The sequence below is a fragment of the Chamaea fasciata genome, unplaced genomic scaffold (genome assembly GCF_029207755.1).
Source record: "Chamaea fasciata isolate MVZ Bird 193981 ecotype frontalis unplaced genomic scaffold, bChaFas1.0.hap1 SCAF_40, whole genome shotgun sequence".
In the NCBI taxonomy this organism is placed as follows: domain Eukaryota; kingdom Metazoa; phylum Chordata; class Aves; order Passeriformes; family Sylviidae; genus Chamaea; species Chamaea fasciata.
In genome coordinates, this window is record NW_027094125.1 from 1242710 (window position 1) to 1264757 (window position 22048).

General features: G+C 52.8%; 1 pseudogene; it reads left to right on the forward strand.

Annotated features, from left to right (window-relative positions):
- Positions 1-22048, forward strand: part of LOC136303663 (uncharacterized) — a 265948-nt pseudogene that overhangs the window by 28232 nt on the left and 215668 nt on the right.

Here is a 22048-nt window from a genome sequence, read left to right on the forward strand (position 1 = left end):
GCTTCTTTCAAGTCTGGAACTGCTCTCCTAGATCCCATTGTTGAAGCTGCACTCTTCAGTGACAGTTTCTGCCATGGCACAGAGGCAGAGATGACTTTCCTGGACCAACAAAACACCCAAAGCCCAATGCAGCCACAGCTTTTCCAGCAGATCTTGCCTTGGCAGTTGATTTCATTGACTGACCTTGTTAGTGGAAACAATATCAGCAAAAGCAGGTTTCCTTCTCTGAGGATTCACCTGAGCAGCTTGACAGGCTAGTTGGAAGAGGGACTTTGCTCTACTAACTCACTCTACTATTTCCAAAGATAATTACATGAAAAGGATCTCTGCAGCGCTTGTTGGTCCCTTAAGCACAGCTGCCATCAAACAAAAGTCATCAAGCTTTTTTCTTGGTTCTTGAAAACAATGGGAATTGCAAGCAAAGAAAGGAAATCCCTCAGTTATTCCTCAGGTAAGGAAACAAACATTTGGAATCTCATCTTCCACACAGACACATGAAGATGCACGCACAACTGTCTTGGGACGAAAATGCCTCTTTGGGCACACAGGAAACACCTGCACCTCCGTCTCTCATCAGACTGGAAATTTCAGTTTCCCTTATGCAGCAAAAGGAAAATTTTGGTGGTCAAAGCAGCAGATGGAGAAACGCCATCCATGTGGTAGCCCTCTGCTCATTTGGACACTCAAGTCAATGCATTAATGGTATGGCCATCCTAGAAAGTGCCAGGAAACAAAGGGGTGGGTTTGGCAGGCTCTCCACATGGTCAGGTTTCATCTTGGTGACATGGAGGTGGTGGCTTGGGTTAGGAAAGAAAGACGGTCACTAAGTGTTTCAGCAGCACCGCACAAGAAGCACAACAGACTCTGTGGCCTTCACACCCTCTAGTCAAGGTTTCAGGCGAATTTCCCTGTGAGAAGAACGGGGGTGCACTTCTTCTCTCCAAACCACTGTTTTATAAACTTTCTTGGGTTTGGGTTACTTTCCTTCATTTCAGGAAAGATAACACCACTTCTAAGATGCTTGTTTGCTGTTATTAGGGCCGTCTACAAAGCCAAAAGAGCTGGAACGACTTCTAAGCCAAAGCCAAATGTTGCCTGAGAAGGGAGATTGTTTGCGTGGGCTAAGGCTTGAGTTCCCCCACAGATGCAACCAAAACTCCAGCAGATGCTGATGTGCTGCAGGGACATTTTCAGAAAGGGACTGTGGTGGAAGTAGTTCTTCCAGCAGATGGCAATGGCATTTTTTCCAGTGGCACACAAAACGTGGGATGGGGGAGAAAGACAGTGGGATCAGAGAGTATTTACACCTTACCGAGGCAGAATTTTTCTTCCAGTAAGGAGGTTCTCCTTCCACCATTTCAATGGCCACAATTCCCAAAGACCATATGTCCACTTTGGGGCCATAGGGTTCACCGTTCACTTCAGGTGCCCTCCACCGAAGAGTCCCGACCACCGATCTCCGTCTACTCTGCCCAGGGGTGAGTTGAGCAGAGAGGCCAAAATCAGCTGGGGAGAAAGCAAAAGACTGTTTTTACTTGAATCCTGTGCAATTAGGAAAGCAAGCAAAAGAATTTCCCGGTAGAAGTTTGAGGATGTGCTCTTGAATCTCCTGGACAGCTGTCCCTGCTCTGTTTCCTCAGGACTTTAGCCAAGGAAATATGGCGCTGGCTGCTTCAAAAATCCCCACATTTTTTACACTGCCTCCAGCAGGGGATTTTCAAACTTTAGACATGTAGCTCCCTCCCTCTGAAAGGGACACACACAGAGCAATGCCACTGTGGACTGCTCGTTCCTTGCCATAGGTCTGTGCACGTTGCCACCGTGTGGTCAGTTCACAGCAGGGCTCCCTGCACTGCCACCAGCACCATTTTGGGGGGGCTGGTACTCACTCAAAAGCAGCCCCACACCCCACATATCCCTGGAACGCTGCACCTGATCAAGAATATACTGACCCAGCTTGACAGAGCCATCGGTTTTGAGAAGGATGTTGGAACTCTTCAAATCTCTGTGCATCACATGGTTGGCGTGGAGAAAATGCAGTCCTTGCAGGCACTGAGAGAGAAACCAGAAACAGGAGGGCAAAAATCAGTGATGTGATTTCATCACACAAGAAAGGAAACAGCTCTCCAAGATTCCCTCTCCAGGGGAATGAGGAGTAAGGGCAGAACACAGTGCCATTGAGGGGAAGAGCTCGCTGCTCCAACAGAGGCAGGGCAGCACCTTTCTAAAGAAAGGCATGTCAGCTTGTCAAAGAGCAACAGCAACTGCTGGTGTAGACTCTGCCCTGCAAACCAGCCAGGATGACTGCTGCTGAAGTCGATGTGCTCAGAAGTAAAGAGCATTCTGGCTGCACTGCTAACCTTTCCAGCTGAGGACTGAGAGAAATGAGTCTCTCTTTCTTTGCTGTTCCTTTCAAATGCTACCACCACCACCTTTGCTTTTACAGGCAAGGAATGCAGTGCCAACAGGCCAAAGTTTAGAGAGGCAAGATGGAGAAGAGCAAATACAAGAACCAGAGTGAGAATGCAACAGCAGGAGAGAAGAGGACAAGAACAGAGTCCAGTGAGTGCAGGGGCACTGGCAGGCAGTTCACTTGAGATGCTCTTGCTTGCCCAGAGCATACCAGCGACACAGAAACAAAGCCTGGCTCACGGAATCGCTCCTGTTCTGAGCCCCTTTCCCAGACAATCCTGCCCAAGCTCTGGGAAGCACAGCTGGGATCCCCGACTGACCTCCCGACTGATGGTGGCGATCTCGTCTTCTGTCAGGCGAGTCTTTTGGATTATGTTGTAAAGAGTGCCTCCATCCATGTACTCCATCACCAGCCACAGTTCTTCATGCACAAGGTAGCTGAAAGAAGGAAACAAGGCCATGCAGATGAACATGCATTCGTTGGTTCCTTTGCTTGATTCCTGTTTCCAGGTCCCTTTGTGACAAGGGCAGAATTCAAAGAATTAAAGACATTCCCTCCAGGCTGTGGGTTGTTTGCAGTCTGTGCAGTCTCAAGGAGAACAGCACATCTGGGAAAAAGGAGATGTCTCTGATGGCCAGCAATCAAAAAGTGCAGTTTAGTAACAGCCAAGATGAAAAACCTGTCATGCGTGGTATTTCTGGAAATAAGCACCTAGTGTTCCTGGCATGGACAGCCATGGAAAAGAGGGGCAACAATCCAAGGGAAATCCTCCCTAGCATGCTTCATCAGCATTGAAGAAACCTTAAAAAATCAATCCTGAGACAACATGGAGGCAGTGAACTTACAGGGTACTGACTTCTTATGGTAGAGTTGATGCAGGTTTTTGAACAATTTTTCAACTATGTGTTGGAAAGCCAGGGATGACTCATGGAGACAAACTGCACTCTCTTCCCATCCATTGGAGATGAGTAGTGAAATAATAATGAACCAATAATAATGAACAGCTTTCTTTTCTGCCAGTGTCCAAAGTGGGGTTTTAACCTTGCATGCTTTTACTATGTAAACAAACCCTCATGGGATGAGACCACGACCACTCACCCATCTAAATAATGGACAAGATGGGGACTCATATTCCTCTTCATGACTGCGATTTCAGTAACAATTTCTGGCATCTCGCTTGGTCCTTGAAGATCGATTTTCTTGATGGCCACCTAGAATGACATTGAAAATCAGTAACTTTAGAAGTTGGTGGAATGAGACCACAACACACATGGGGAGAGAGATTTTGCAATGACACCGCCAAGCCGTGCCAAAGTGCCTTGTAATTAGACAAAGGAGTAATTAGGAACTGACATTCCTACAGCCCATTTCTCTGCTCCTTTGGGGGCCAGATACAGAACATGTGACCACTGACCACATTTTGCCTTGTCCACTTGTTAGCAATGGTGTGTCAACTATCATCCCCCAAGCTCTGAGCACACTCTCTGTCTGTCTGTACTTCAGAAGAAGTAATGCGTGCCTTGGTACTCTGTGGATACATCTTGGGCTATAGGCAGGGCTTGGGGCTTTTAGGGACGCCTTGCAGATCTCTCCCTATGTGCAGTTCCCAAGTGCAGCACTGCAGGTGGCTAAGGAACTGCCAGGAACATTCAGATGGATTTGCTGGCAGCCAGAAATGGGAATTCAGGACTCTGAAGCCGTAGCCCCAGAGAGCAGTGAGATGCTCCTTTGTTGGAGCAATTGAGAGCCAGGGAGAGCGTCCTTCTCTGAAAGGAACCTCTGCCCTCCTTGCCTTCCTTCTGGCAGCTGAGCAGGACAAAGACTGTCCCAAATGCAGCTGGCAGGCTGGCACCAGTCTGTGCTTCTTGTGCCTTTGCAGCACAGCTCTAGCCACAGCTGCAGCCACAACAGACACGAGAGAGGAAAGCCCTGGAGAGCAGCAGAATCTGCAGGGGCTGTTGACATTTACCTCTCCTCCCGTGGCAGTGTCGATCGCTCTGCAAACCTCTCCAAAAGCCCTAGAAACAAAACAGCAGCAAAGAAAGGAGAAAGGAGAAGCCGTTTAGACCTTGGAGTGAAAGCCAGCCCAGACAGGAGATGTCTGCTGGAAATGCCTCAAACCTGCAGCATGCAGGAGGGCTCTGCCAGAAGGCAGATGATGCATTTTCCTCTCCAGTGCATGGGCACTGGGCCTGTTTCTGAAGCACTGGGGTTTAGTGCCTCAGCTCAAATGGCCAGGTGATTCTTTCATCTTGGATTTCAGTTTCTAAACTGGGCAGTTTTTATCCTCACCACAGACTATTTCCTTCAGCAAACTCTTGGGAAGAAATGTTCCTGAGAAGTGTTATCTGACTGCTATGATAGGGGGTAGGTTGCTGTTTCTGGTAATGAAATAGAAGTGTCTTTGATAATGCCTTCTGACCACACTTACAAATTCTGGCCGGTACTGAGAGATGGGGCAGACTAACCCCAGTGTCTGAATATGTTTGCAGCTTGCCTGACTTCACACTTGATAGATATTCCAGCAGCAAATCACCTGCCCCATGATTATGTAGAAGCAACTGTGGTTGGACTCACCCTCTGCCAACAATTTCCTTTTCAGTGTATTTCTTTCGGGGATTCTCTGTGCTCACCATTTGCCCTGAGGGAAACAAAATGCAAGATGCTCACTTGAAAGCAGACATCCCACCATCCAAGAGATACAAAAGGCAGCCCTGCTGGGGCTGTACAGTCCGGGCTTCTGAGTCCTTTGTGGCCAGCTGCGTAACAACAACAACAACAACAATTGCAACAAGACAGGCAGCTCTGCAGTACAAGCAGGCCAGCACAGAGAATGGTTTTCTACAGTCCTTTGAAGAGATCTCTTGACAGAAAACAAAGCACAGGGAGAGGCATTCCCAGGAGAGGAGGGCATCTTCCCCACCTTGCAGCAGTTTCCCAAAGGAATGCCTTTCCCTTTGTAAACCCAAGCAACTCATGCTCTAACCAATCCCAAGGGGCCTTCAGCAGCAGGACCCTCTCCCTTGATGAGCAGGCTGAGCTGGAAGATGCCCTTGCCTGTGGCCCACGTGAAGAACCACACTGCTTCTCCTCCCCCTGACAGCAGGGATCAGTCCCTGCCATTGCACTCGCTCTCTCAGCCCCGCACACGTGCCCATCTTCCCGCAGCGGGCAAAGGCAGCAAGGACAGCAGTGCTCCTCAGGTGCCGGCGGGACACGGACAGCTGCCCAGAGGAGATGCTGACCCTCTGTGAGCCCAGCCCAGGCCGTGCAGGAGCCGGCCCAGAGCAGGGGCTGCTGCCTCGGGGCAGCTCCGCGCTGCAGCGGCCGGGCGGCAGCGGGACTCTCCCAGCTAAGGAAGGCTCCAGCCTCGGCACTCACACCAGCCCTCAGGGCCAGGGCAGCCACCGCCACAAAGCTGCCAAAGCCCAGGCACCAGCACTGACAAGCAATGGCAAGAAGGCACGGCCACACCCAGCCCCTTCCAAGCTGCTGCCCCCACTGAGGACACGGCAGGATTGGCTTTGAGAGCAGACACACCCAGGTGCACATCAATGCCCTTTTTGTGCCAACAGGTGATGGGAGACAGAGAGTCAACTGGGCTCTGTTCTCAGCCCCACCAGGTCTTATCTGAGAGCACAGGACTGGCAGCGGTTCTGGGCAAGAAGCAGATTCAATGACTTGTGCTGCAGAATCACAAAGGGCACCCAAGTGAGGAGGATCATTGGGTCCAGCTATGCTGACACCTGCTCGCAATACACTGTCCCTCAGAGAAGAAAGACACACGACGTACTCAGGAGCTTCAGGGAGTCATACTCCATGTCCTGTTGCTGAGCAGCAGCTGTGTCAGTGCTGGAGATGAAGAAACTGCCCGGCCTCCGCTGCTCAGCTGGGGCAGCGAAGGCGCCTTCATCAGGTGACACTACTGCTGCTGCTGCTGCTGCTACTGCAGCAGCTTCAATAGAAGAGCCTGTGGAGATCTGAGACAACAAAAGAGTTTGTGTCCGAAAAGTGACTGGCAGAGATTAGCCCCAGATCCCATTTTAAATGCAAGCCCTTAGGAAGGTGCTGTCAGCCACATGCAGGGCTCTCCATGGGTTTTTTTCAGATATCCACTTCTCAAACTGGATGGGTAAAAAGCCAAAGGCTGGTTTTACTTGAGTTCAGGGCCAAATTCATTTTCCATTTCCTCCAAAATCCATTTGCATGGATTTTCTGAAGGGTGACTGCCAGAAGTCCCCTTTCTCCCAAAGACTCTCTTCCCCCTCCAAGGGCTGCAGACACGCTTGCAGCTCCTTGTTCAAATGTTCTACCTCCTCCCATGGAGTCCTCTTTTCCTCCACCATCCTCAGAACGTGCCCAACTGGCAGCGCTGCTGCTTGGGACAGTTTCTGTGCCTCACTGGAATCCTGGGGCTCCTCGCCGCTAGTCACTTGCTGGAAATCTTTGCAGGCTGCCTGGTGAGATGTCAGCACTTCCACCTGAAGTCAAAGAGAACAAAGCAGTCAGAGAGTCCAGCTTGTCCCTGTCAGCCAAGAGTCATCGATTGTGAGGAAAGGGAGAGGACCAGATTCACAAGGGATACAGACAGCTTCTTTCCAGATCCATCTGGGTCACCGTGTTCCCCTGCAAGAACACCTCAAGAAACAAGCAGAGCAGGAAGAGGCCAGCAGGAATGCACTCAGATGACTGCCGGCCAAAAGGCCAAAGCACTAGTGCCACTGTGCAGGGCAGCAGCTGAGATTCAGCAGGGCAGGGAGTGTCCTTCAGAGTGCCTGTGACAGACACTGGAGCAGGATGGCACTCAGAGGCATCACCCCACCCCCCTGCTGCTCTGCAGGGGAAAGGCAAGAAGGGCAAAAGCACCAGGTTGGGGACTGCAGTGGCTATTGCTCTCTCACTCACGGGTTTTTCTAGAGCCTCTTGCTCCTCAAGGAGATCAACTTTCTCTTGTCTTTCTCTTGGAATTTTCATTTCTTCGTCCAGCCTCTTGTCCGTCGCCCTGATCCCAGACTGACTTCGCTGCAGCTCTGCCTGCAGCTCCTCCGCAAAGTTTTGTGAGGAACAAGAGAAAGAATTATTAATGAGTGGCTGCCACTCGCCCGCTCACCTGGTTTTGTTGTATGTGCCTCTGCCAATAAACATTCCAATGCCCTTGAATTCTTCTAATGTCTTCGTCGTTCCTCCTCTTCACTACCATCATATCACTGGGAGCTTTGGGCAGGTCTGCCTCTGCCTCAGCCTCACAAATGCAGAGCAAGTGACTGGGAGCTGCTGTCAGGCTGAGCTTTTTCACTTTCTGCCCACAAATCACATTAATTCAGCCACTTCTTTCTGCTTCCCTGCCCACCTCTGCTTCCATTTTACCAAAAGAACAACCTGGCAACCAAGGCACCAAAATCCCTGACTTCAAGCAGAAACTCCATGTCCCCAGTGTGTCCCTGAAATGCTCCCAGGTAAGCACAGCCAAGAAGCTCACGGGGACAAACCACCCCAAAGAGTTTGTGTTGTCACATCAATACTTTTTGTGCCTGTGGGTACTTGGCGAGTCTGTGGAGGGGGACAGGTGTCCCCAGACCACAGTGTCCCCTACGTATCCGACAAGGCTGAGCGCAATGTCTTTGACATGCTCCCTCCTCTGCACACAGGGAGCCTTCCTGCTCCAGGCTGGCCTCTATCAGAATCCCAGCAAGCTGGGGCCTAAACATGGCAGCTCAAAGCCCATTTTCCAGCTGTCACTGGCTGAGGGGAATGGCTAGGTCTGGCAGGACTGCAGCACTCAGCATCCTCAGCCACCAACAGCAAGAGCTGGCTGCTCAGAAACTTGCAGCTCTGCCTTGCACTAAAGACAGCACCCTCCAGAAGTGGCACTTACTGGCTGGGAAAGTTCCGGCTGTGGTGTGACCACAACTGGAGCCTTGTGGTCATTTGGCTCCTCTTTGGCTTCTTGTCCAGGAGCAGAGGGAGCCAGAGGGGAGTCTGTTCTTCCTTCACTGATCTGTGGACAGACAGGAGCGTGAGACACAGGCTCATTTAGAACCTTCCTTCTCTTCAGCTCTAGAACCAGCTCTGCTAAGCACAAATCATCAACTTGGAGAGCAATGGGATTCTAAGTCACTCAGACTAAATTCTAATGGGCTGATTCAACTGGACTTGGCAAATTGCTCTGAATTAGATATTCCCCCCCTGGCTTCTATCAGGAAGCAGCATTCTCTCTGCAAAACTGGGCTTTTAGTTCTTTTAAAGCTCTGAAATGGAAAATTAGGAAATAGCCAGTGATGCCTTTGCTCTTGCTGCTGTAGACATGGAAATGGATTTTCTTGCAGCCTACTCAGCTGGCCCTCTACACTCTACTGCCACAGGCCAAGCTCACAGCTTGCTGCACAATTCTTAAACACCAGGAACATCAAATGTGCCTTTCTTACTCACCTCAGGGTCAGAACCTCTGAATACCCGGCTCAGGTGACCTGCAATGGGCAAGGGAAAATGAAGCAGACGCTTTGAGAAAACTGGAGACAACCACAGCATTTTCAGAAGATCTTCCAAGAAGGCCTCCCAGTCTACATTTTCAAAGTTGTCCTGCTTGACCCAGCAAATGGAGGAAATGACAGACTCTGCTGCCACAGACTCTCCCATGGAGGGAACGCAACCCCTGCAGGTTCCCTTGCAAATGCTGCCCGCACAGCCCTGGCTACACACACCCCCTTTTGAGCTGAACGTGTTGACAACACCTTTACCCAAGTGGCATCCAAAAGGTCTTTCTGTTTCCAAATCAACTCAGTCCCCAAGAAAGAGCAGGAAGATATACAAAAGGCAGGTTAGGTGACACCCAGGGAAAACCTCTACTTACGTGCCAGGTGAGTCAGGAAATAGGTGGAATATCCAACTCCATAAATGGAGAAAACTACAGCAGCCAGTTGCCCAATCATTGTGGCAACTGCTGTGCAAGTTTGCCAACTGTTCTCTAACACTACAGAAAAGCAAGTCTCCTGTCAGTGTGCACCTGCCCACTGACAGAAGCCTCAAGCAGCAGGACGCTCCTGCACTGAGCAAGCTCAAGAGCTGCTCTGACACCCCTGAGGCCTTCCGTGCACCAAGGCAACCTTGTGATGTCACCACGACCACGTGGCAACCGCGCCCTGACATCACAAAGCAAACGCTCCGCCTTGGTCTGTGAATTGATACAGATGGAGAGACTGATGTTTGTGTAGGCCTAGGCTGCATTTTTACCTCTTTCCCCCCTCAGCTGCCTGTTTCAGCTCTTGTTTCTCCCCCTGTGCCCCCTGTGTCCCCTGTGGCTGTGCTGGGTCCCAGCTGGCGGCCGGGCCGGGCGGAGCAGCAGTTCCAGCCCCGGCTGTCCCTGGAGCGCTGGGAGCTGCCGGTGGCCCCAGGCACTGTCCCCTGAGGAGCTGCTGAAGGACGGGGAGACACAGGGGGCTGAGGGGGCCGAGGAGGCGCTGACGCTGCAGGGACGGTGACCTTGAGCTGCTGGGGGACTGAGGGCTGTGGGGGAGCAGAGGGCCATGGTGGCACTGAGGTGACAGGGAAGGGGCACAGGCTGAGGGGGGTCTAAGGGGTCGGGACGGGTCAGAAGGGATTGAGTGGGGTGAGAGGACTGTGAGGGGCTGAAGAAACAAAAGGGGGCCGGGGGTTTGCCGAGGAGACGGTGGGGCTGAGGGGATGGAGGGGGCCAGCAGGGAGTACAGAGGGCTGCGGGCCTGCAGCTCTGCCAGGCCTTGGAACCAATTCCAGAGGCTCCACTTTTGCCACGGCTGCCCTGCAGACCTTGAGGACAGGCGGGGACTGACAGGAGGCCGCGGGGAGAAGCTGAAGGCCACCAGCTCCAGCAGTGACCAGGGAGCTGCTGCTGCCAGCCCAGAGCTCAGGTGAGGCCGCAGGGCCGGTGAGGCAGCTGGGGGTGAGGGTGGCCTGGGCTTTGGCCGTGGGCTTTGGCCAAACTTTTTCTTTCTCACCCTCCTGGGGAGGCGCTGAGATTTTCCCTTCCCTGACTGAAGGGCAGGTGCTGCCAAGGGAAACGTCCCGACCCTGACTCAGTGTTCCCTTTGCTTCCCACATGTCCCATCTGCTGTCCCTGTCCAGGAGAGCTGCTCTGCACGGGAGGAAGCAAGGACGGAGTGAAAGGCCTTGAAGATGGGGCAGCTGGAATCCCTCTGCTTAGAGCTCTGTTTAAAGATAAGTGTGTGGAGATTTATAACTGTATATTTTTATTAGTGCAATTGGATGGATATTGAGATTGGTAGCTACCTATTCACAGAGAGTTTTTTTGATGCATTAATATATTTATATATTTTATGTAATATGGTATATTTAATCTATATTTACTTCTGTATAGTGAATTGGTTATATATGTATATCTTTCTATTTAAACATGTTTGCAGATGTATAGTTGAATTAATTGTATTGACTGAGTTCTTTGTAGAAGGCTATTTAGATAGAAATACTGATATTTTTGTATTCCTAGATGGGCTTTAGCTTGTAGTAATATGCAATAAATTAAGTTGTTAAACACCTAATTGATCTTTGTGTATAGTGAGTTGTTGTAGAGGGTGGCAATAAATTAACATTTTGTTAAATGAAGTTGGTATTTGATATTTTTACCTGGCATTGCTTTAAAAATCTAATAAATTCCTTTTTTTAACCTAAATTGAGATCGGCGTAGTTCTATATTGTCAGCACAGGTGCAGCAATTTGTAATAAATGACATTTTTCATGTGAAATCAATTCCTGTGCATTTGTTGATCAGCAGTGCAGCTTTAGGAATCTGCAAGAAATTACAACTGTCAACTGCAATGAGTGTTTTGTGATTTGTGCTGTCCAGAGCAATGAGCAGATCTAAATGCTGGAGGATTTTGGCCATGGAATTCTCCATCCATGCCCAGCACATGCCCCACTTGCACTCAGGCTGGGCAAGGCAGGCGCAGATTTGGGATGGCAGCAGAGCCACACGTTGGCTGAGAACTCACTGCCAAGGCAGCTGAGAAAAATGAGAATCCACAAGGATGGGGGAGAACTAGCAAGCAACAAGTTCTCACAGCCACGACAGTGATGGACACCCTTGGTGTGAAGTTCCCTGGAGGAAATCCCAGGGGAGTTGCTGCTCGGATCAGCAGCAGAAGCCAGCAGGATCTGCTCCTTTTCCTGGCTCTGTGTGCAGGGCACAGGCTGTGATGGCCCCTGCTCCCACAAAGCTCTTGCCTGTGGAGGCTGCAGGCTCAAAGCAATCCCATTGCAGAGAGAGGCTTTGCAGTTCAACACCACTGCCCTTGTGTTTCGGGCTGGAACGGCTCTCATGCCAAAGCACAGCAGGTCACCAGGGCTTTGGGAGGCAGAGCCTTTAGAGGGAAAGAGAGATCAGGCACTCACATGCCTGAAACCCCTTCAGCTCTCGTCTTTTGTAGAATGAGAAAGAAGCAACCTGGGGAGAGGTACATGCAGTCCTTTGAGAAAACACAGTGTCTAACAAGTCCTGTGGCAGAAGAAAAAGAGGTAGCAAACTTGCCTTCTTTTCATAGCCTGTGTCTTCAGCAGAGGAGACAATGGGATGGACAGGAGGAAGGGGAGGGGAGGAATGACTGTGCTAACCCAGTCTGCCTTGCTGTGTACTGCTATACTTTGTACCAGTGAACATTAGAGGTAATGCCAGATTATTATTTAGCATCATGACACGCTGCCGCTTCATTTGAAAACTGACTCAGTGTTGTTATAAATACATATTAAGTGTTTGGCTTTTTACAAATATGAAAATGAATCTTATATGTGTTATGGTAGAAAGTTATGCTACAGTAATATACCCTCTTGTAGTAGTGTGATAAATACAGTTTTTAGGCTATAGCAGATGCTTTTTGTAACTAGCTAAAAAACAAACAAAACAAAACAAAACAAAACAAAATTAAAAAAAAAAAAAAAAAAAAAAAAAAAAAAAAAAAAAAAACCACACACAAAAAAACCCCACAAGCCAAATGGGAGAAGCAATTAAGAAATTCCTCACATCATCTCACGTGGATAGACATAACAGCAAGGACACCGACGACTCCAATAGGAAGAATTTATTGCCTTTGTTGTCAAGAGATTTGCGACTTTCGTGGAGCCATGAAAAATTTATGTGCAAGAAAGAATGGTGGGGGAGAAAAGTTGCAATTAAGCAGAAACACCTAAAGTCAAAAGGATTGTGTAAATCACATATGAAATTTATGAATATCCAATAACCTATGGTATTTAAAGGAAAGATCCTTTGTTAGCAAGCTGTGCTTTGGGTGGAAACACCAGGCACCCAGACATCTGTAGTTTTGCTTTTGTTATGTCTCTGCTTGTCTTATTGTTTATTATTAAACTTTAAAAATCTTAACAAAAAGTGACCCATATTTTTCACAGAGAAAATCAGCTGAATTTCTTGTCAGTTGAAGTAGATGTGGTGAGAAACAGTGACTGCGATTCAAACCGATTTTCTAACCTCGTAATCCAGAGGGAATTTAGTGTTGATTTTCTTCACTGTATGCACAACATTTTGGAGTTCTTCTGGATCCTTCAAGGAGGTATCCACTACGGACCAAAAACTAAAAGGGGGATTATGGCATTCATTCTCTTGTAACACCTATTTCCATTAAGCTGTAGCTTCAACTTAGTAAGGAAAAGGAGAGATTTTCTTTAGTCATGCAGTGTGGAATAAATGGTGTAGGAACAGCCACAATCCCAGGTGTAAGAACAGCGTGTTCTTGCTCTTAACAGGACATTGTGGACAAAAAAAGCCCCAAAATCTTCATGATTCACCTCTTAGGTAAAACCAGAATGGTTCATGTTGTCAAACTAGCAGGTAATAGAAATAACAAATGTCCCTGGGCTGGGGCAGAAGCCTGGGAGTCAAAGGCTTGGGAAAAGAGAGCTGGCAAAGCCAGCCCAAGGTGCAGGCAGGCATTGGGCTCAAGGCAAGAGGGAGCCTGTGCTGCCAGCACGGGAAGGGACTCCAGGAACAGGAGCTGGCCGGTGGCAGGAGCAGCTCCTGCTGTCACTGCCAGGGAAGGGCTGGCAGCGCACAGGAGCTGTGGGCACTTTGCTGATGGACAGCTGGCAAGTTTGAGCGGGCCAGCCGAGGAACAAGAGAGGTGCTGCTTGTTGGAAAAGTCGTTTATGACATGGCTGGATCAGTCTCACCAGGGTCAGTGTTACAGTCCGTGCCATGATGCAAAATGCCTTCCAGCATAGAGTCCCCATGGCCCAAGCAGAAGCAGCAGCAGCAGCAGCCCCGATACAATGCATTCTATTCCTAAATCGTCCAACCAGCTACAAACACGATGTTATTCCTGTCTTTTTGCACCTATCCTGGTCTAACACAGCTGTGTGACAACGCTCATCATTTCTTATACAAGGCCTATGCCCACAGCCTATCTATTCTGTCTAGCAATGTCAGCAATGCTCTGTTATGTTTATAATATGTCTAAGACTTAGTTAACTTTGTACAAGGTAATGCTACTGAACTTTAAACTGGACTTCAGGGATTTTCTGTCAACTAATACAGTCTCTTCTTTGCTTAAGGCACTTAAGGAATCTCTTTACTCACCTAAAACTACAACTTACGTTCCCACTTCATGTCGGTGTGACTTTATGGATCTCAGTTTCTCTGAGGGTTTCAAACCAACCCCTGCATCCTTTTCTGCCTCTAAGCTGTGTGCACGGGGTCCTGGGAGATTTCTACCTGCTTTCCAACAGGGCTGGGACACAACTCCATTCATCCTTTCTCTCTTCATTCCCAGGTCTCCACACAGTGCAGGTGGTTTCCAGCTGTGACCTCCTGTCCAACGGAGAATCCATCCCCATCACCATCATCGGCATCACTCAGGTACCCCCAAACCCTCCCGGGACCCCCAACCCCACTCTCGGACCCCCAAGCCCCCCCAGGCTCCGCTGCCGGAATCAGGGGCAGTGGTGTTGCCCTTTTAAGGGGAGTTATAGTGGGAACTGACAAAGGGGCTCTTAAAGCGGCGATGGCAGACAGGACCCCAAAAATCCACCCTGGGAGGCAAACGGAATGGAGGCCCCATAAAAATGTCACTTAAAGGGGTCATGAGCCCCCCTTCAAAGAGGCTTGTGGGACTGCGGCCTCACAAACACCCTAAAATAGGGAAAAAACACCCCTGTAGTGGTGGGATCCCACCTGGTTACCCCCTGAGTGGCTGCAGCCATCGCGCTGCTCCTACGCACTCCCAGTATGATCCCAGTACAGCGCAGTCACTCCCACTCCTGGCATCCCCTCCCAAGCCATCTCTGGATTCAGACCGGTCCCGGCTCCATCCCCGCCCCTCCCGCGGCAGTGAGGGGTTCAGAGAACGGGGGAGGAGGAGGAGGAGGAGGGAGGGAAGGAGGGAGGAAGAGGCGGAGTGGCAGCGGGAAGCGGGAGGAAGAAGAGTAGAGGAGGGACCGGGCGGCTCCAGCGCTCCCTGAACCCGCAGCCCCCCAGGACCACCGGCCCCGTCCTGCAGGTGCCCGGGGAGGGTGAGCTCGCCCCAAATATCCCGGGTGGGGTCCCTGGGTTTGGGGTTTTGGGGTGGATGTTTGTAGCGTTCAGGGCTTCAAAGCCAAGCAGCAGACCCCTGATAGGGGACATGGTGGGGTCCCCGGGAGGTGTTTTTGGGGGGTCCCGGTGCCGGCAGTGGCTGCTCACAGGATTAGCCCAGTCAGTCCCAGTATGATCCCAGTCTCTCCCAGCAGGGCCCCAGTCACTCACACTTGCCCCCAGTGTGCCCCCAGTTCCCGCCAGCACAGTCCCAGTCGCTCCCGGTCTGGTCCCAGTCCCCACCTTCATGGTCTCAGGCATTCCCAGTATATCCCAGGTGCCCTGAACATTCTTGTAGTCATTTCCAGGTACTCCCAGTTTCCTCAGCGTGGTTCAGTTGCCCCCAGTTTTATCCCAGTCACTCCCAGAACATCCCAGCTGTCACCAGCATGCAGCCTGTCATTCCCAGTTGTCACCAGCATGCAGCCTGTCATTCCCAGTTGCTCCCAGTTTCTCCCAGTGTGTGAGCAGTTGGCTCCCGGCACGGGCCTTGTAGCTCCCAGGAACCCCCAGTAAGTTCCATTCACATCCACTGACACCCACTACAATCCCAGTATGATTGTAGCCACTCCCAGTATGATTGCAGTCACTTGCAGTCTAACTCCAATCACTCCCAGTCCCTCCCAGTATGAAGCCAGTCGCCCCCAGTGTGGTCCCAGCTGCTGCCTGTACATGTCAGCACGACCCCAGTAGCCTCCAGTATGATCCCCATGATTCCCAGTCTCTCCCAGCATGCTCCCAGTCACCTCCTCCTCCTCCCTGTTGCTTTCAGCATGATTCCACTTGCTCACAGCCACTCCCAGTCAATCCCAGTAGGATTCCAGTCGCCCTCAGAGTGATCCCAGTCTCACGCAGCACAGGCCCAGCTGCTCCCACTGTGATCCCACTGTGATCCCAGTAGGATCCCAGTTGGCCCCAGCAGAGTTCCAGTTGTTCCCAGCTCCTCCCAGCATGATCCAAATTGTCCCCCGTTGCCCCTAGAGTAGTCCCAGTCCCTCTCAGCATGTTCCCAGTCATGCCCAGTTGTCCCCAGTGTGGCCCCAGTCTCTCTGACTTGTTCCCAGTTGCCCCCAGCGTGGTCCCAGCTGTTCCCAGTGTGGTTCCAGTCACCCCAGTATGGTTACAGACACTCCCAGTATATCCCAGTTGCCCTCATCAGGCTTGTGGTCATTCCCAGGCACTCCCAGTTGCCCCAGTAAGGTTCTAGTTACCTCAGAATGATCCCAGTCTTTCCCAGTTACTCCCAGTTGCCTCTGGCACAGTCCCAGTTTCTGTCAGTTGTGGGAAGTGTGGTCCCAGTTGTTCCCAGTTGCCCCAGTTGTGGTCACAGTCCCCTCAGCATGGTTCCAGCACCTTCCAGTTGATCCCAGTTGCTCCCAATATGTCCACAGTTTCCTCCTGGGGTGATCCCAGTAGGCATCGAGGTCACTGCCAGTATGGTTCCATTCACTTCCAGTATGATCCCAGTCACTTGGACTACAATCCCAGTCCCTCCCAGTATGGTCCCAGTTGCACCCAGTCACCCCCAGTATGGTTACAGTCAGCCCCAGTATGACCCCAGGCACTCCCAGATACTCCCAGTAGTATTCCAGTCATGGCCAGACTGACTGACCTTTCACTCCCAGCGTGGGCCCAGTTGCTCCCAGTGTGAATCCAGTCACTCCCAGTCACTCCAAATAAGATCCCATTTGTTCCCAGCGTGGGCCCAGTTGCTCCCAGTCACCTCCAGTATGGTTCCAGTCACGGCCAGCACCTTTCCAGTCACTCCCACTCTGGTTCCAGTATGATCCCAGTCACACTCAGATTCTCCCAGTACTATTCCGGTCACTCCCAGTCTGATCCCAGCCAGTTCCAATTGGATCCCAGCATGACCCCGGCATGGGCACAGCTGCTCCCATTAGCATCCAGCACGGTTCCAGTTGTCTCCCATTTACCCCCACTGTGGTTTTAGTCTCTCCCAGTGTATCCCAGTTGCTGCCAGCATGTTCCCAGTCACTTCCATGTGTCCTTAGCAGCTTGCAGCCTGATCCCAGTTGCCCACGGCCACTCCCAGTCACCTTCAAGGCAGTCCCAGTTGCTCCAGTTATGATCCAGTATGATCCCAGCATCCCTCAGCATGGTTCCAGTTGCTCGCTGTTCCTCGCAGTGCAACCCCAGTTGCACCCAGTTTCCCCACGTATAGTCCCAGTCACTCCCCACAGGATCCCAGTCCCTCCCACCATGGTCCCAGTCATGCCCAGTTGCCTCCAGTGTAGACCCAGTCACTCCCACTCATTCCCAGTGTCCCCCAGCGTGGTCCCAGTTCTCCCCAGCATGGTCCTGGCTGTTCCCAGTGTGGTTCCAGTCGCCCCAAGTGTGGTCACAGACACTTCCAGTATATCCCAGTTGCCCTCATCATGCTTGTAGTCATTCCCGGTCACTCCCAGTTGCTCCAGCACAGTTTTAGTTGACCCCAGTACAATCCCAGTCATTGCCAGTGGGATCCCAGTACGATCCCAGTACACACCTGTCCCTCCCAGTGATCCTCTACTCCTCTCTGTGTTCCCCACTGCTGGATCTCCAGGCTCCAGAGGGGAGCCCCAAGGGCTGGAAGTGCCCAGCCAGGGTCCCCAGCAAGGCCCCGTTTGGATGTGCAGCGCCCAGTTTTCCCAGTTTCCCTCTCCTTTTCCCCGGGCCGGGTTCCCCCCGGCCCCAGCGGGTGGGAGCAGCCGAGAGCCCCGTGCTGCCCATCCCGACCTGTCCCGGCTCCATCCCCGCTCCTCCCGCGGCCGCCAGGGCTTCAGGAACGGGGCACCCAGGGTGTGCCTGCTCCTGGGGGAGGAGGAGGAGGAGGGATGGAAGAGGGGGGGATGAAGGAGGAGAATGAGAAGGGATGGAAGTACATGAGGAGTGTGGATTAGGGAGGAGGAGGAGCAGTGATGGAAGAGGAGGAGCGGGAGCAAGAGGAGGGACAAGGGAGGATCAAGAAAAGGAGAAGGAAGGAGGAGATTGAGCACTCCCTGAATTTAAAGCCCCCCACCCCTGGGATCATCACCCCCCATCCCACAGGTGACCAGGGAGGGGGAACTCGGGCCGCATATCCTGGGTGGTCCCTAGGTCGGGTTCTTTTTGGAGGGCAGACATTTGGAGAATGAAGAACTCCAAAGGTGAGTGGAAAATGCCCCTTGGGGGGTCCCAGTGGCAGCTGCTGGCAGAGGCAGCCTGGAGGAGCAGAGCCCTGTGTCCCCCAGGAGCCCAAAGTGGGGACCCCAGAGAGGGGGGAGCACCACGATTTGTGGGACCCTCAACAGCCTGGAGAGGGGCAGGGGGGACTCCTTGGAACCCCTGAACCCCAACGCAGAGAATAGGGGGAGAAGGGACCCCAGGATCCCAAAAACCCCTAGCATCCCTTGATGGTGCCATCAAAGAGAGGGGAGCTTTCTGGATTTCTGGGATCCCAGCAGCCTGGGCAAGGCAGATATGAAGTAGATGGGGGAACCCCAGTACAAGTGTGACCCCCAGCAGCTGGGACGGGGGGAACCCTCAAACACTAAATGAGAGACACCACAGATGGGGAAATCCTGGGAGGCATTTTCAGGATGGAGTTGTGTTTGGGAGGTTTTCATGGACCCCAGATGTCCGGTCACTTCTGGAGATGGACTTAGGCAGAGGGACTTTCAAAGTCAGTGTACTCTTCCTGTGTTTTTCCCCAGACCAGGATTTCCCATTCCCAAACCTTGGCCAGATGAAGGAGAAGGATGTAAGGAAGAGGAAGATGCCTCGGGACAGCCAGGCAGATGAGGAGGAAGTCAGTGCCCCTTTCCCCCTCTCTCCTGCTCCATCTCCCAGCCCAGCCTGGCCCTGGCTGCAGGACAACCCCCTGCCAACGCCGTCCTGCCAGGGATGAACTGAGGGGATCTGCTTCCCCTTCCCTCTGGCACGGAGACAAATCCCATTCTCTCCTTGTCCTTCCTCCCCCAGAGATTGAGCTGAGGATGGAGACCAGGGAGGACAAATCGCCTCAGCAGGACCTCATGGAAGAGGCTGTTTTGAGCAGCTCCACAGCGCAGGAATCCAATGGGGAGGAAAAGCCCCAGAGATCCCACATGAAGAGGGGCTCCAAACCCATCCCAGGGTGCTCTGAGGAGGAAAGACCAAACCTGTGCTGGAAAGGCAGCTGGAGATCCAGCCGGATCTCTCAGCTTGTCCATGAGCAGCCTCATGATGGGGAGAAGCCCCACAAGTGCTTGGAGTGTGGGAAGAGCTTCAGGCGAAGCTTCCACCTGATCCGCCACCAGATGATCCACACTGGGGAGAGGCCCTGCGAGTGTCGTGAGTGTGGGAAGAGCTTTAGAGACAGCTCCCACCTGATCCGCCACCAGATGATCCACACTGGGGAATGGCCCTATGAGTGCTTGGAATGTGGGAAGGGCTTCAGTGAGAGCTCGAACCTGATCGTCCACCAGATGATCCACTCTGGTGAGAAGCCCTTCGAGTGTGGGGAATGTGGGAAGAGCTTCAGCCAGAGATCCAGCCTTATTGTCCACCAGAGAATCCACACTGGGGAGAGGCCCTTTGAGTGTGGGGAATGTGGTAAGAGCTACATCCAGAGCTCCAACCTGATCAGCCACCAGAGGATCCACACTGGGGAGAGGCCCTATGAGTGCTTGGAATGTGGGAAGACCTTCAGCCGGATCTCCCACCTGTCCTCCCACAAGAAGATTCACACTGGGGAAAGGCCCTACGAATGTCCCAAGTGTGGGAAGAGGTTTCACACCAGCTCAGACCTCCTCATACACGAGCGAATTCACATGGATGAGAGGCCATTCCGCTGTCTCGACTGTGGGAAGGGATTCAAGCACAACTCCACCCTCATCACCCACCAGCGCATCCACACTGGGGAGAGGCCCTACGAGTGTCCCGAGGGTGGGAAGAGCTTCTCCTGGAGCTCATCCTTGAGACACCAGCAACAGAGCCACTGGTAAGGGAACCCCTGTGAGTGCCCCGACTGTGGGAACAGCTTTGTGCACTGCTCCAACTTCATCCCCCATTAGAGGACCTACATTGGGCAGAGCCCTGGTGACCCACATTCCCAGTGGAATTCCCACCTGGCAGGTGGTCTCCACACTCTCCTGGATTCCCATGGGCACCTGGATGAACCCAAGGGCAGGAGCATCCATCAGTAGTCAAATCGACATTGGAAATTCACTGGGAAGATCTGATTTTCTAATTTTACACCCTAAAAACCTTGACTGCTCTGTCCAATTGTTTCTTCTGGTGGCATCAAGCAGTACTGGATGATCTTGATGATCTTTTCCTACCTGAATAATTTCCATCTTTATCACATCAAAACACCCAGAACCGGGGTAAAAATAAAGAAATTTAGTAAAGGGATCTAAAGCAGCCCTGTTTTACCAGGATTTGGGGGTGCATTTGGGGTTGGTTCACTGGATTGTTTGGGATTTGTGGGGGTTGCCCAGGCTGGGCGGACAGGGCCACAATTTCATACGTGTGTGCGCAGAATGTGTCCACCTGAGCCCAGCTGTTCTCCAGGAATTCTGGTTGTCTGTCCCAGTCCCTGGCGGGGGTCTCCCCATTTTGGGGTGTGCTCCCCAAAGTGCCCAAATCGCTGCTGAAGTGCCCGAGCTGCTCCTGGCTGGGGATGTTCCTGTCCACCAACCTCTCCTGGTCAGTGCCATGGGGCGCTGGAAGGAAGTTTTGGGGGATTGTGGGGGAACTAGGAGAGGCTTTTGTGGCTCTTGGGGCCATTTGTGCTGCTCGGAGGGGGTTTGGGGGGCTTTTGGGGCAGTCTGTGTGACAGTTTTGGTGGTCCTGGCCAGGCTGTGTGGCTTGGAGAGAATTTGGATGAGACTTGGGGGAGATGGAAAGGGGTTCTGGTGGTTCTTGGGGTCATTTATATGGCAAGAAGCATTTGGGGGGTCCTGGCCAGGAGCTGGGGGGGTGGTTTGAGGGTTCCAGGAGTGTCTGTGGGGCTGGGAGGGGGTTTTAGGGCAGATGTGACCCCCCTCCCCAGACCCCCAAAGCTGCCAGCAGACCCCACCCCCCAAGATGCTGCCGGGGGTGGGGGTGTCCATGCTGGGGTTCATCCTCCTGGCGCTGCAAGAGAAGGTGAGGGGCGTCCCCAGGGCCCGTGTGTGTCCCCCAGAGCGTGTGTGACCCCCCATGCCGGTGTCACCCCCTTTTCCCTCCCCACAGGGCTCCTGCCCCAGCTCCTGCTGCCCCCGGGGGGAATTTGGGGAGGGGGCAGAGGGGGTGTGCAGCCCCCGCCGGGGGATGACCCCGGCCCAGCCCCTTTGTTTAGCACCAAGCTGGGCCTGGGGCCGCAGGGGGAAAAGGCCCAGGGGAAGCAGATCCTGCAGGTGGGACAGGGCTTGGGCTCAGGGCAAGGTCCTGCCCTGCACACCTAGCTCAGGTGTGACCCTGCCCCGGGAAGGGAGCGGGACATTCCCATCCCCACGGATCCTATCCCCAAAATACCACTTTTGGGATCCCTCATCCGTCTCTGCAGTCCCCCCTCCAACATCTCCAGGCCTCTGGGAAGAGCTCAAGGGGATGGAATTTCCCAACCAGCAAGGCCCAGTGTGGATGTGCAGCGCCCAGTTTTCCCAGTTTCCCTCTCCTTTTCCCCGGGCCGGGTTCCCCCCGGCCCCAGCGGGTGGGAGCAGCCGAGAGCCCCGCGCTGCCCATCCCGACCTGTCCCGGCTCCATCCCCGCTCCATCCCCGCTCCTCCCGCGGCCGCCAGGGCTTCGGGAACGGGGGAGGAGGAGGAGGGGAGAGGGAGGAAGAGGCGGAGCGGCAGCGGGAAGCGGGAGGAGGAAGAGCAGAGGAGGGACCCGGCGGCCCCAGCGCTCCCTGAACCCGCAGCCCCCCGGGACCATCGGCCCCATCCCGCAGGTGCCCGGGGAGGCGGAACTCGCCCCAAATATCCCGGGTGGGGTCCCTGGGTTTGGTTTTTTTGGGGGATGTTTGGGGCTTGCAGGGCTCCCCCCTCGGGGGACATGGCGGGGTCCCCTGGAGGTGTTTTTGGGGGGTCCCGGTGTCGGCAGAGCCCCGGCGGGGGCCGGGG